This window comes from Cryptomeria japonica, chromosome 7 (assembly GCF_030272615.1).
Source record: "Cryptomeria japonica chromosome 7, Sugi_1.0, whole genome shotgun sequence".
Taxonomy (NCBI): domain Eukaryota; kingdom Viridiplantae; phylum Streptophyta; class Pinopsida; order Cupressales; family Cupressaceae; genus Cryptomeria; species Cryptomeria japonica.
This window is the reverse complement of record NC_081411.1, coordinates 846767896-846784783: the sequence shown is the minus strand read 5'-3', so window position 1 is coordinate 846784783 and position 16888 is coordinate 846767896.

Here is a 16888-nt window from a genome sequence, read left to right as displayed (position 1 = left end):
CTTGCATTTCATTCTTGCATGGGGTCCAACAAAACTCCTTTTATCCAATGTTAAATCTATCGCAGGAATCATCAAAGTATCATCACAAGTGTATACGCAATCAGAATGACGACTCATCTCTCTCATGATATTATGAACTCTTATGCTATCTCTCTTAACAGAATCAACAATCAGCATATCCAAATATTTTTGCAACTTGATATCAACAAACTGTCAGTTCTTTATCTATCAACCTTATCAAATCAAATCAAAAAATCAAACTTAATCAATTCTATCACGTCTTATATAGGATGTATCCTTCCTGAAACCAAATGATCTGATTCTGATTCATGTCTTATACAAGATGTATCCTTCCTGAAACCAGATGTTCTGATCATGTCTTATACAGGATGACTCCTTCCTGAAACCAAACGCTTTGATCATCATTGTCTTATACAGGATGAATCCTTCCTGAAACCAAACTGAATCTAATCAATCAAGATTTTTCAATCTTACCAACCTAAGAAATCAAGATAATCGAAGACATCATACTTTCATCAAACCACAATTGCATCAATCAAATCAAATCTATTGGGATATCAATCTCGCAAAACTCCAAAGATCAATTATCTCAATTGATCTCCCGAGGGGGCATCATCATACTGGGATTTAGCAATCAAGAGCTGCGACATCCTATCAAATCAATATCAGCATCAAAATGAGATTATTCATTGAATCAACGCATCATCACACCTCACTTCAAAGAGGAGAAAAATGTATACACCTAAAAATGGTCTGAAGACAATTAATTAAATAAGCAATTATTTAATTAATCTCTCCTCCCCAATTTAGTTAAATTCACTAAGTAATTTGATTAAATTTCCCCTTTCATCTACTTATTAATAAATCTAAGGATTTATTAAATAGGTTCATTTCATCCCTTTAATTAATTAATTCAAATTAATTAATTCCCTCATCCAAAATCATTTCTTCTAAATCCCCTAATTAATTAAAACAAATCAATTATGAGTTGTTGAGATTAATTATCCTTTTCATATTATTTGAATTTTTAAATTCAAATTCTCCTAACTTCTACCACTCCTAAACCTAACCATTCCAAAACCTACCCCCATGTCCCCTTTCATCCAACATCTTCTAGAACCTTTGTGACACTTGTCACTAAGTGTTCCCTTTAATCCAACCCCCTTTGCCAACCTCCTCTAATTTAACCATTGATATCTTCAGATCAATCTCAACCGTTGACTCATGCCAACTCACCCCTAGTCTTGGAAAATCCTATAAATAGACCTCATTTTGAGCAATATGGATCCCATCTCATTCTCATCTTATGCATTGTTATTATAGGCATCTAGCTTCTAGATTATCATTTTTAGCAATGTTATCATACTCAATTTTAGCTTAAATCTTAGCTTAATCATGCTAGATCAATCATTCATATAGTTAAATCATGCTATTCTTACTAGATCATGCATTTGCATCATTCAAATCCTCCATCTAAGTGTAGTCAAGTCATTGGAGTATGCATAATCAGATCTGAGAGCATTTTTCATACTCACATTTACTAGGAGGCAATAAGTCGATTAGCTATGGTTTTTCATTTCATTGATTCAATTTACTAACCATTGCTTATAATGATTTATTAAGTGTTTTGTGTTGTAGAAACAGGTATAATAGGCACACGACATAGATACACAACACTCTTAAAACTTTAGAAACAATTTCATCTTCACTTAAGGATCCTCCACAACATTGTATACCCAAAACAATTTCATTAACTCTTTCCATAAAAGCAGAAATTCTTTCATCTTCTTCCATTTTCAGATTTTCATGCTTGACCCGGAAGCATTCCAGTTTTGCATTTTTGACAGTGATATCTCCTTCATTCAATGTCTCCAATTTATCCCAAATAGATTTAGCAGTAGATCAGTCTGATAATCCCATAATTTGTTGATCTGACAATGCCCTCAAAAGTGCTTCTCTTGCTTTGCAATTATTCTCGTGATTTTTAGCCAAGTTTGGTGGATTAGGTTGACTCTGTGTATGACCAACATAGCCATTCTTTATATACCATAGTTAGTTCCATCAAGTTTCAGATTGTCCTTCCTGAAATAGTTAGTTGCCATAGAATCTCCTCAAGCTATTAAACTTCTACAAAAAGAGGACTTAACTCTGATACAATTTGTTAGGACCCAGAGGCAACTGAGAGGGGGGGGGAATCAGTTGTCTATTAATTTTAACTCAAATATAACTTAATCAAACTTGATGCATAATACCGGTAAACCAAACTTAATGTCGGTTGATAGTTTAACAATTAATAATAGTACCGATAAAGTTTAATGCATAAAACAGAAAGAGAAATAACATCCACAACACATAACACATATATTTGTATGTGGAAACCCTGTAAGGGGAAAAACCATGGTGGGAAACCTTACCCACAATCAAATGATACTACTACAGATAGTATGTGTGTACAAAAGGAGTCTGCACATGCAGAAAAGCCAACTGCCTAAAGCTCACTAGTCAATCACAAAATGAGAGTCACACTAACTACAATTGGATGATTAAATCCAATGATAATGTACTACTCAAAATAGCATCTTCATATGCTGGATTCAATACCGGTTAAGCTCTGATTGTCTTCTTCAAACCTTCCTTGAATCTTCAAATAATGTCTACATGAGTAGCTCTACTTATATTCGCATATACTGAATATCACAGCCTTATAATACCTTATGTCATCTCCTATCTTTTGTATAATCTCACAAATGAGATCTTACATATATACCAAAACCTAAGACCAAATGTGTAGGTCGGCTCACTAATAATATTACAATAAAATCAATTACAAATGAATCAATATGTGATGCATCATGTTGGCTCTATGCATTTGCAATAATAACCAATCAATAAATCATCTCCATAATATGTCATGCTGATCTGGAATAGATAATGCATGTCGGTCCATAACCTAGACCAATTTGTCAGTAACAACAAATATGCCAACTCGATTAGACCAATAACAAAATCACCAAAACCAAGTGCCCAAACCATGTCTTCGACATAACCAAGTAATCTCTAGATGATAACAAGTCATCCTTAGTGCCGGTGAACAATATAACCTATCAGTGAACCAGATACCGATGATTGTACATAAGTCACTGAACTTGCCAGTGAACATAACCAAAGATATCCAGAAGGATAAGTGTGGATAAGTGTTGACATCAATGACAAAACCAATGCAACACATCCATAATACCAACATTTCCAAGGGTTTTCACGTGATGGGATAAAGGGACTGGATATGACCATGCAAAGTAATGGAATTGCATGAGGGACATGTCAAGTGGTTTTTGAAACCATTTTTTTGCATTATACATCCTTACGTCAGACTAAGATCAAGGGACAAAAAGAGCATATGGACGATGATAGGATATGGATGGGATAAAAAAGATCAAAAAATAGATAAGAGATATGGGTTGAAGGTTGCAATAGGCTAAGGGATAGTGACAAAAGATTGAAATAAGCCAAGGAATATGGATGAAAGGGTGTAATAAGCCAATGGATAAAGATGAAAAGCTATGATAGGCTGAAAGTTGTGAACAAGATGCATGAAGTTCATTAAGATCCTCAACCTTTACAAGATCAAAGGTGGAAAAGGGAGTATGGACATGAGGGATGATAGGATAATGGAGGGTTTGACAAGGGTATGATAGGATATAATGGAATAATGAAGGGTAATAGGATGTAATAGGTGTAGTGTCATAAAATTGTGATCCTTGCAATTTATGACCACATTAGGGTCCTCACGCATGTGAATCAAATCTCTAAGCCTAATCGAAGACCGAAGATTTACTCAGCACCTGAAAACTGCATCTTTCTTTCCCTCCGCACTGCCCGAACTACATCCTGTCCTAGAAAAAAGGGTAGGATAGGGGCATGGCGCCCCTATACCCTGCCCTATTTTGGGGTAGGACCCTTCAAATTGTACTTTGGTGGCTATGCAATGAGTGGGAAAACTCCCCTAGTGTTAGTCTATGATGGAAAATCAGTCAATTAACCCTAATTGACGGATATATAAGTCGCATTTGCCCTCTTATTTGCATAAGTTGGAACAAGAAAATAAGTTCAATAAGTGATAAGTACTCAAGAGCATTCAAGCATTCCTTTCCAGCATTGAGCATTCTCAAATCTCCCTTTCAAGGCTAGGTATTGCATTCAAGTCAAGGATTCAACCATTGAAGAGGAGATTCACTTCAACATTCAACTTCATACAAGCAATTCTATCAACATTTCTATCACAACCTCCCTTGAGGTGATTTACATTTCAGTCTTTCATTTACATTTACTTGCAAGTACTTTCTTTCATCATTTGGTTAATTCCAAAACTGGGGTTTGAATCCTAACCCCTTTTCCTTTCTTTTCTATGTGTAGGTTGCAGGTGCACAGCTGTACTTTCGGATTTGGACTCCATTTGCAGAGGCCAAAAAATCCTTTTCATTTCATAGATTTTTCTGAGGATCGTGTACATGTTGGCAATTGACACTCAATTGGTTGGTTTCACTATGTTGTCATTGATGGCAACATGGTATCTTGTTCCAGCTTGACATTTTGGTTCAGTTGTGTATCGGTAGGCACTTCACAGACATACATCGGCACCGGCACCGACACTGGCAAGATAGAAGAATTTCTTTGGTTACCAGCAATGTAGGCCGACATGGTTAAGAATATGGTTATCAGTATTGGAGGCTGACATCTCTTGGATTTGATATTAGCAATTATTTTTGATATTCATGTATTTATGTTATCTAGCCGACATGTATATTGTATTTGTAATTATCTTTGTAAGCCGACATAAGGCATGATAAATTGTATAGGGTATATAGGTCAATTGGATTAGATAATTTTGAATAAATAATAAAGATAAGATGTTATGGATATGTGGATGTGTTATAATGCAAAATATATCAGAGAGATCATGTATGTGAGGATATTTATGTAAGGGTTATTTCGGTAAAGCGTTTAGGGTTTTAGACTAGAACAGACAGAGCTTAACCGGAACTGTATTCTGGCATAGAAGATGCTATCTTTTGCAATTCACCACTTCTTTGGATTGTAGTCTGGATTTACATGTAGTTACTGAGGCTCCTTTTGTGATTGAGCAATGTGCTCTAGGCTATAAGCCTTCCTGTAAGTGCAGGCCCCTTATATTTTGTAATATCCCTTCATATGGCTAGTGGATTGATATTATGGGTCACAAATCCCACCGTAGTTTTTCCTCTTTGAGGTTTTCTACATATAATTTTGTGTGTTATGATTCTCATTTATGTGATTGGCTTATTGGTTGCTTTACTTCTTTCAATTCTGTATGTATCAGTATGCCAGTTGGTGTATGCATGTTTTAATAAGGCTAAAATTGATCATTCTGGTGTAACACTGATTTAACCTCCCCCCCCCTCTCAGTCTTATTGGATTCCAACAATTGGTATTAGAGCTTTGTACCTCAGAGGAAGTTTAACAGCTTGAAGAAGATCATGAATCCAGAATCCATGGACATGGGCTTGGAGAAACAACTTGAGATGGCACTTGAAGATTATGATGTTGAAAGGTTGAAGAGCTTAAAGCTACAAGATGAATTGAATTCTGCTAAGGAATTCATTCTTGTTCTACAGGAGAGGCTATCATCTATTTAGGTTGGGAGGAAGGAACTTTTGCAAAACCAGGATGATGAAGAGAAAAATGCACTTCAGGAACAATGTCAGAAATTGAGTCAAGAGAACATGGCTATGAGAAATGAGATACAAACTATAGCTATGAGAATGGCTAAAGATATTGAAGACCGGAAGAAAAAGGAAGAAAATCTTGTTGTATCCCTGAAAAAACAAATTTGAAGAATGTGGTAGGTTAGTTCATGAAAATGATATGATGAGAACGGATTTAGTACAATCTTAGAGTAATGAACAAGAGCTTGAGAGACAAATGATAATTTTGAGAGAAGATCTAACTATTGCAAGTGAGTATAAAGAAAAATTCAAGATTAGTCTAGCACAACTAGATAAGTTGTTGAAGAGACAAAGGAAGATTGGAGATTCTAGTGGACTTGGATTTGAGAAAGGATAGAGTTCTGGTACTACTAATGAAGATCAAAACCATAAGGCACCGGTAAGGAAATTTAATGCTTATAAGTTTAATGGTAGATGTTTTGTTTGCAATAAATTTGGTCACATGGATAGGCAATGTAGAAACAGAGCAAATCATAACCCTGGTTCTGCTCCCGCTAAATGTTCTAAATGTAATAAGTATGGTCATAAGACAAAAATTTGCAAAATAAATGTTAAATGCTATGCATGTGGAAAATTTGGACATATGGCTAATCAGTGCATGTCAAGCAATTATACCAATTTTAGCAAAGCAATTCAAAAGAACAATGTTACATGTTATGCATGTAATGAGGTTGGACATATTGCTAAATTATATAGAAGAAGAAATCCACCAGTTGGAAATGGAGGATCAAATGAGAAAGGGAAAGAGAAGGTTAGTGAAATCTAGCAAGATCATACTCAGAGATGGGTCAGGAAGACTGAAGAACAATTAATAGATGGGGATACACCAGTTACTTATCCAGCAGAGGAGGTTGCTCTTTCACCGGTAGGTAGCTCTTTCGATAACTAAGGCAGATGCCTTAGGGGTAGGCAAAATTCATGAAGATGTTGCATATGCCCTGGGAAGAGGCTCTGGAAGATGTTCTAGACATTGGAGATGCTTATCTGACATGGAGATGTTCTATTCGAGACCCTATATCTTTCACCGATAGCCATTGATATCAATGAAAGATTAGGGTTTTTCTTGAAGGATATAAGGTCAAATTCACTTTATTTTTTATCACCTTGCACTCAGAGCGATTTCAGTATGATTAAGAGCGATTCAGAGCAATCAAAGGCTATTTAGTGCGACTAGATATCTTCTTGGGCTATTTCACCGACGATTGGAAGAATTTGTTAAAGGTTTTCACCAAAAGTGATCAATAGGTATTTATCTTTAAACATGGAAGCGAGATCATCATCTATTCCAATATTTGTTGCAAATCCGACTATAGTAGAGGTCAAGGGCCATCCTAGGCCAATTTTCAAGCGGTATCTGCATGTAGCTACCTTGGAAGATTCGGTTGAAGCATTTTTGCATGTTCCAGAGGGAGTTGTTTATGTCAAAGATGTTAGGGCATACATACATTGTCACATTGAGGACTTGGGGACTTATGAAATAAAGGGCATTTACATGAGCGAGCTTATGGGAGAATCTGGAAAGATCAAACCAACATACAAGCACATTGAAGACTTAGGGTTTACCAGCATTCTGGACATTCCAGAATTCAAAGATGAAATAATTAGGTATATTTTGAGCAGAGTACATGGGGAGTTTATCTAGTTAGATAGACCTTACAAGATCACTAAGGATGCCATCAGGGATATCACTGGTTTACCAATAGTTGGGCAACATCCAGATAAAAAGGTTTTGAATTATTATGTCAACAAAATCACCTACGCGACATCTGGCAGGCGATCTATGAGAATCAACATTATTACCAACATAGATATCAGATTCAGTAGCATGATCATCGGGTATAAGGTAACTCGATCAAACCGACTGAATTCTATTTCTAGTTCCTGCATTTTTGCTGCATACAAAATGATGAGAGAAAATGTGAAATTGGATCTATGTGGTTGGATGTTAGATGAGTTATTAATAAACCTAGGAAAGATTAAAGGTGAAAAGAAAGGATCTTTCCAGTATGGCAACTTAATTGTTTGCTTAATGTTATTTTTCATGAATGACACTCCTGGTTTTGGGAAGAGGCAATGGACATTTGATATCCTAGTAGGGAGACAATTGAAACAGTCAATTGCTACTTTAGGCAGTCAGAGAGATGATAAAGAATGGGGATATTTTAAGGGATTCCAGAAATCTATGAAGTCTAGGGAAAGGGTTCCTAAGCATATTGTTGAAAAATATTCAACTGACATATGCTTCATGGTGAAGAAAGATGAAACACTTATGGAAGCGGTTAAGCCCCAAAAGATTTGGATTGAGGAAATGGGCTATGAAGTTGATGCATAGATCCTTGATGCTTATGCAAAAATGTTGATTGATGCACCTATTGATGAGGCAGAGAAGCCTTGTGGTACTACAAAACAAAAAACACAAGAGGTTGAAATAGAGTTCAACCGGAAGAAGAGAGAGAAGTAGGAAGGAAAAGAAAGCAAATTTGTTGAGAAGGTTTCACAAGAAATGAAAGAATTAATTTATAATGTCCCGGAGAAAGGTAGGAAGAGGAAGAATCCAGAAGTACACATTGAGCCTATTATAGCTGAGTCTGAATCTAAGGATGACACACCCTTGGCTTTCAAGAGGGTTATAAGGAAGAAAATAGAGGAAACAAAGGTAAAAGATAAAAAGCAACCAGTTAGGAAGGTTACATTCAAAATACCGACACAAAAGAAAGCACCAAAAGCAACACCTTTAGCTGCATCCAGTACTACAAAGAGGAAGAAGAAGAATTACATTGATATGGCTATTCAATCTGATAATGTTCCATCAAAAACCTGTGTAGAATTAGTAGATGAAATAACTAAGGATGGCATGTTAAAGAATTTACAGTTTTACTATGATCATTTAGAGGATGATGAACAAAGAGAGGTAGAGGAAGAAGTGTTATTATATTTGGATATTTATAAGAAAGCCTTAATAAAAATTGAAAACCAAATACTGGCAGAATTATAAAATATGTTAGATACTAGAAGACTGTCAACTATGGAAGAAGACAAACACATAAAAATTCAAGAATTTTTATCTATTTGTGTTTCTATTACTCCAAAGGAATTGGATAGGACACTTGAGGTGGCAGATAGAAAAGTCTTTAATAGAAAACATAGAATAACTAGTCTGATGCTAGGAAGGGTAAATGAGATAATAAAGGAGACTCAAAAGACATGGGTTAAGTTCTGTGAAGAGAACAAAGGTTTCTTTACTTCAGTAGAATCAAAGAAGGATACTGCAGACATCCTGGTTGAAGGAAAATGAAAGGGTATTATGGGTACTTCACCCTCAATTTTGAAGAACATTAAGATAGTGGAAATCAAGCCCCCGATAGATAAAATTGTACAGACAAATATTGAGACACCGACAAATACAAAGAGTGAAAAGGTTGTTGATGTACAAGATACTAATATTAAGGACAACAGTCCTCCGGATACAAATGTATAGGTTGAGGTTACAGTTCCTACAGAAGAACTGACGATTACAGAGATTGCACCAAGTGGTGAAGCCACCGGTGCAAGTGAGGAAGCTATAAAGGATAAATCATCAGAGGAGAAGAAAGGGGAATGAGGCAGGGAACCGATAGTAGGTCCATCATTGTTGTTAATTGACACGTTGCAAGTTGTAAAGAAAAACATAACAGAGATGAGTCCTACTAAACTCATGATGATGGTTGCACAAAAACTAATGAAGGAAGGATCTACAGATAAAGGAATTATTGATCAGTCAATCACTATTTTACACAAACTAGTCCTGGATTGCAAAATTGACAATGAAGCGAGCCCATCGGGAAAGCTTAAGACAATTAATGAGCACATTTCAAAGGATTTTCAATCCTTACAACATATTTCAAACTGGCAAGCACTGGAGAGTTTCACACAAGCTAAAAGAGCTGCATTTGATCAGGTGATTGAAACTAATAAGAAGAAAAATGATGGAAATTTGAAACTGATAAACAATTCTTTGAAACAATGTACAAATATTTATAGGGTATGTTGTAACACATATGTACTTACAGTTAATATGGATAAGAAGATAAAGGAATTTCAGGAGAAAATTGCAAATATAGCTAATTGTTTTGATGGATTGACTTCATTGCCTACATCCATTGATGGTCAAATTTTGATTTTGGAAGCCGAAATTTCTGCTCTTGAGAAAGAAAAGACAAAATCATAAGAAGAGCTAGAAGTCTGAGAGGCTTGGTGAGTCCTCGGTTGGATTCACTCAGTGTACATAAAAAGGAATGCATGGATATGGTTGGTAAGCCCACACCAGCAAAAATAAATGATAAAGAATTATTTTCTCATATACTAAATGGACTTGTATCTATTTCTGACACTTTCAAGTCTGGTTGGGATACTTAGCTTGAGCTATTGGAGAAGGCTTATCTAGAAATTCTAAAATTTGTTAAGCTCTGATAAGATATTTTTGGGATACCCATTGTACAGTTTTGGATCTTTGACATTGTTTTTAATTTTTGATGGCATTGATGTCAAAGGGGGAGTGATATTGTATATGGTGAAAATGGATAACAATAATAACAATATTGAAAGGCTAAATGAATTCAACCACCAAACCCTAGCCTAACAATCAACAAAGATCCACCATAACATATGAAGATTACCTAAGACAATGCAAATCAAATGAAATCACAAAGATTATACCATTACATGTCCAATAGGGTTTTGATCTCCATTCTTCCTATCTCCATTGATCTTGCTTGATATATTTGCTCTCAGATTTTATGTGCACAAGAGCTCAACAAAGAACGAAATGTGGTTGCAAGTAGGATCGTAGTATAGTCAAGTCCTTAAGATTAGTGATTAGGATGATTGATTAGAATGCATAGAATGATTAGGGTTTGATAATGAAGGAAGCATCTCCTTATATAGAAGACACTATATGAAATGGAGGGATAAGATTGAGAGTGTAAAAGGAGGTCAGCTATGATCAGAGGGTAGGTAAAAGAAATAATAAAATAATGAAATGGATAGGTAGTGTATGAATTAAGAGATGAATGACATGTGTCATGGGTAGAAAAGGCTAATGAATTAATTAAATAAATAAATATTTATTTAATTAATAGAAGAAGTGGGATCAATTAAATAAATAAGAATATTTATTTAATTTAGGAAAATGATAATTTAAATAAATAAATGTATTTATTTAAATGAGAAATAAGGCTAGAAGAGGATAAATGAATTAATTAAATAAATAAGGATTTATTTAATTAATAGAAGAATTAAGCTTAGATAATTAAATAAATAAAATATTTATTTAATTAGACATGACAATTTTAGGTGTCTACATTTTGCCCCTCTTTGAGACAATGCGGCTTGTCGCGTTGTTTCAAAGAAGATAAGATGAACTGATACAGAGTTGCCCCAGAATGGGAATGATATGCCCCCTCGAGAGATTGGATGAAAATATCTGAAAAGATTGCAGACAATCTCTCGATAAGAAAGAAAGGCTAGAATGGATTGACCGGATAAAGTGACAAAGTCACGGGATAATGAAGACTGACTCGGAAAATGAAGGCGAGGGCTAGGGTAGGCTATAAGATAGACCACGGGGGAAAATACATCCTCATTGTCATCTACACATTCACAAGAGCATATTACAGAGCGAAAATAGAGCAGGAGCAGTCATCAGCGATGGCTTTCACTCACAGATTCGACTGCGTTTGCTAATTTCAGAGGCCAGCAGAGGTAGGAGAGCCGGTAAGTACCACCAAACCTCCTCGTACTTTGATGCATTTATTTTTGTCATTAATGCATGCTAGGTAGAGCAATAAATACGCTTAGACTAGGGTCCAAAAAGTGTCAAAAAATGTTTAGGCACGTCTGCGTTGTTCAAGCGCGTCTATGCAGTCTTTGAGCACATTTATGTAATGTAAGCGCTTTTGCGTTTGAAAAGTATGAATTTGCATCTTCTAGGTCAAATCGGCAGTTCTGTTATGAACATATACTATCGATTGGATAAGCTGCTGAGGGGATACACTCAAGTAGGTCCTCTAGGAAGACTAGGATAGATCAAGGCACTTTGTGATGAACAGTGAGTACCAAGATAGAGTACTTTGTGATGAACAGGGAGTACTGAAATATGAGCAGCACTTTGTGATGAACAGGGAGTGCAAATGTGAGTAACACTTTGTGATGAACAGGGAGTGTCACACACGTAGTACTTTGTGATGAACAAGGAGTACCACTAGGATAGATAGCCATATGCATTTAGATAAAAAGTAGCATTTTGTGATAAACAGTGAATGCCACTATAACTGACATGATTGAGTTGTTTGACTGCAGGAGTATTTGCCGATGCTAGAGTCACGGGAGAGATTCCCATCGACGCAGAGGTTGCGACCTGAGTTGTTGCTCGAGGACAGAGCTACCATCGAGGAGATGGGTTTGAGACATGTACTATATGTGCCTGAGTTTCGAGCGAACATGGGACTGCTGACTGCATTAGCTAAGAGATGGCACTCTGAGATGTGCACATTTCATCTGTCGATGGGTGAGATGATAGTCACCCTGGAGGATGTGTATAGGATTATGCGGATACCGATTGATGGGGAGCTGATTCCGTACGATCAAGACGGAGACAGGGATGCCCTTAGATGAGTGTTCTAGGATCCAAGACTGGAGATGAGGGTGGTACACGTGGCATGGGATACCATGACATGGATAGGATTAGCACTACCAATAGTGTTGGCCGGAGTGATCAGTGAGTTCCTCTGTATCAGTTTTGTACCATTTTGTATAATGATGTAGACACCTGTGGGTGATTGTAGCCATATGATTTTGACATCATTGTATCATGACACTTTATATATATATGAGATGATTCATCTTTGCGGCAGCTATATGCATGTGTACCTATGTGATGAGATGTTCTTATGTGATGCTTATGATATGGATGCAAATATGTATATGATGCAATGCAATATTTTTTGTTCTTTTATGTTTTATATGTGTATGCATGATGCAAATGTGAATGTAAGTAATGCAGATGAATATGATAATGCAAATGTAAATTGTGCTAACAGGTGTTGTGTGCAGGATGTGATGCAGTTGTGATATCTATATGTATGTATGAAATGCTTATATGTGGTAATGTAGGTGTAGCTACATGAAATGCAAATGTTTTTGGTGTGTCATTAAACTCAGTCATGTGATAGAAGGCTACGCGGACTCGAGAAGGATGATGGAAGTCAATCAAGAAAGGGGGATGGAAGACAAAAGATATGAAAGTGAAAGAGCTTCTTGTGCGTTATCATCATTGAGCTTTATTATGGCAAGTAGGTTATGACAATCGAGGCATATGTTCGACCCAAAAAGTCATTGTACCTGTTTGCATGGAGATAAGACAGTCACAAACAAGGAATGCCCCAGTTCATACTAGACTCACAGTGTCCTCATATCCTTGGACAAGTCATAGAATTACTAAGAGACAATCCACAGATAGCAAATAAAAACAGGTGACGATACCCCATCTTCGCCTTTCTAGTCAAAGACATCTTGGAGATAGAATCTCTAGTCAAAGACATCCCAGAAAAGCTAAAAGACATGTCACCAGAAAGATAAAATCAAAAGAAAACCAAGACTCGACACCAACACCCACTGTAGTCCTCAAGTTTAGTGTCTCTTGTCACTTGTATAAGTCTTATTTTATTGTGGTCACAATGTTTACTTTCACAAAATGGATAGATAGCACTGAACCATATGTTGTCTGAGTCTATTGAAATATTTGATTTGTTGAAGCCCATTGTTGTTGTTGTGTCTCATCTGAAACTGACTGAATCCATGAAACTGATACTTTATTGCGGAGAAGATGAAACTTTATTGCGGATCTATGATGCAGATGTTGCTTTATTGTGGATTGTGCACGAATAGACTGAAGAAAGCTGGAAGAAACTTTACTCCTTGAAACATGTGATGTTCTCAGTTCCACACCCATCACTAGACGTAGGATTTGCCTTAGCCACAGATAGGGTCTGATTTGTTATGGATGGAAAGGGATGTGAAAAGGGAGGTTTATTATGAATGGCTAACCAATCTTAGGTAGATCAATAACAAGCCATGATGGGACTGGGTAAGTTTATTATGGATGAATAGGTTGTGAGTGTGTGCAAAGTGAAAGGATGAAAGTGAATCCTGAAGGAGGGAGGAGCAATGTCTCTATGCATGGCGCTGGTGACCCAGTTTTCACCATGGTACTTGCCCAGGGCGCCACCAAAGTGGTTTTCACCATTGGACGAAATTATTTCTCTTTACTTTTTTTTATTTTTCAATGTTTTTTGTGTCACAAGGCGCCTGTTTGCCAGGTTTTCACCAAGTAACGATTTTTTTGTTTTATAATTTTATTTTATTTTGTATTTTTGAATTAGGATACTTTGAAGAGCTATGTGTAAAACCTGCGAAGGTGCATGCTATTGATAGGATCCTCCAAAGGTTCACCTTCTGTAGTTGAGAGCTGATATGCACTAGATCCATATGCTGCTATAATGATGTAAGGACCAAGCCAATTTGGCTCGAACTTGCCCTTCTCTTTGTCTTGCTGATTTTTAGGATTTTCTCTGAGAACTAAGTCCCCTACCTCAAATGTGCGAGGCTTGACCTTGTGATTATAGCTGCATTGTTCCTTGACTGAATGATGTGTAGCTTGAGTGACTATCTTCCTTGATAAAGGAATTGAGATAGAATTACTAGCGTGTGGACTACGTAGGCCCATATGCATGTCACCTAAAGAAGTTTGGGCATCCCTGATAACAAAGTCCTTCGGGGAAGCTCCATTAAAGGTCTCTGATGTATCACCAAAAGGGGATGGATGTGTGGAAAAAGTGGATGAGGAATGAAGGCTTATGATTGTGAAAAGAAGTGAAAGTAGGATAGCATGATGGAGACTTAGGATCAACAAGTAATCTTTTTGACTTGCAATTGTAGAATTTTTGCCCCCAGTTATTTTGATATTAGGGGAGATCATCTCTTTCTCTTTTTTCTTCATAGGATTTTTATCTTTGACTTTGATTTTTGTAGAGTCCAATAGCTTTTGATTTTGATTTGGACTGAAGCACTTTTCATTATTTTTGACTTTTAGATTTTTCTTTTCAAAGCTTGATATTTGATCCCCAATGAGTAAGGGCTTTTGTAATTCTTGTTGATCCAAGTTTGGAAGTGGAGTGGAAATGGAATGAGTGGATGATATGGTAAGGCTATGTGAGTTCTCAAGAGGGTTGGCGATATGCTCAATAGATTCTTTGTTGGAACCATTCTTAGGATTGTTGATATCAAGGGATGCTTGCACCACTAGAGGAGAATTGCATTCAGACCTAGTAGCCACAACACTAGGTGGTTCACACCCAATTCCTTGATATTGCAAATTGTTTGTAGATTGTTCATGTTGACTGAATGTGTGAGGAGATAGTGGGAGTTGCTCAACATGAAATATATACTCACCACATCCCATGTCTTTAAACTTGAAATTTTCTTTGATCTATGCTTGTTTTGATGTAAAAGCTTTCAAGGATTCTGGATCCACATATGCTGAAGATGGAACAGCTTCTCGATTAGCTGGAATTGTTATTTCTGATCTAGGTCGCAGATTGTTGCAATATATGAATGGATTTGGATCCTATTTGATGGTCACTTCAATTCCATTGTGTGGAAACTTGATACATCGATGATATGTAGATGGGACTGCCCTCATTTCATGAATCCAAGGACGTCCTAGCAATATGTTGTATGTGAGATCCAGATCAAGGACTTGACAAACCACATCCTTTGTAACTGGCCCAACTCTGAGAGGTAAGGTGACTATGCCCTTGGATGAACGCTCTTCATCGTCATATGCCTTGATGGTGATTTTGTTTGTAGAATTCATAGCTTTATCAGAATATCCCAATTGTTTAATTGTGCTCAATGTACAAATGTTTAGACCTGCTCCTCCATCTATCAGGACTCGTTTGATTCTATGTTTGTGTATGAAGGCTTCAATGTGTAATGGTGCATTATGTGGCTGACTTACGGAGGCATCATCGGCTTCTGTGAATGTAAGGGAGTGTGGAATGGAAAGGTATCCCACCATGGCTTGAAACTGGTCCACGTTCAGATCAGTAGGAACAGCAGTATCTCTCAAGATTTTGTCAAGAATGGCTTTATGTGTGGCAGATATGCGTAATAGTTCAAGGATTGAAATGAGTGCGGGTGTCTTCCCTAATTGTTCTACAAGGTCATACTCAGGTTTGGTTGATGAAGAAGTTGTGTTTTTAGTTGGAGCACCTTGCAAAGTGATTTTACCTCAGCAGGTTGTAACATGACATTCAGAGGTAGGCTTAGAAGAAGATCCAACACCTTTTAGGACAATCTTGGGTCTCTGGGTAGAATTCTCAGACATTTTGTCCTTGATGATAATAGTAGAGACATAATTATCCATCGAGATGTGATTGATAGTTGAATCATAGTTGTAGGATGCTCTGGTATAGTTGGTTTGATCCTCTATGGCTTTAGTTTTTCCCTTGTCATGTTTTGGGAATGGTTCCTTAAACATCTCATGTTCTTGATTAGACGAATGTCCCTCAATCTCAATATCACCTCTATCAATGAGATCCTGTATGATGTTCTTCAATCGATGACAATTTCCTATCTTATGACCCTTGCTCTTATGAAATTCACAATACTCATCATCGTTCCACCAATTTGGTTTAACCTTTGGTTCATTTGGAGGAAAATCTGGAACTGTAATTACTTTGTTTGCGACTAGCTTCTTGATGGTTCTCCCAATGGAGTATACTTCCTTCATGATCTAGAAGTTGTTTGAGTATTTACTTGATTGTTTGTAGAACTTGATCCTGAAAAGATGAATTTGGGTCGCACTGTGTTGGCATCAACAACACCATCATTGACTATGTTCTTGTTTTTATTCCAAAATCTTGGCTTGTCTTTTCCTTTAAAGTCATCTTTGTTTTCCTTAAATATCTTAATGACTCCTTGTTCAATTAGGACCTTTTCTATTGCTAAGCCTTTTTCGATAACGTCCTTGAAGGTAGACAAACAAGCTTTCCTTAAGTCATAACCAA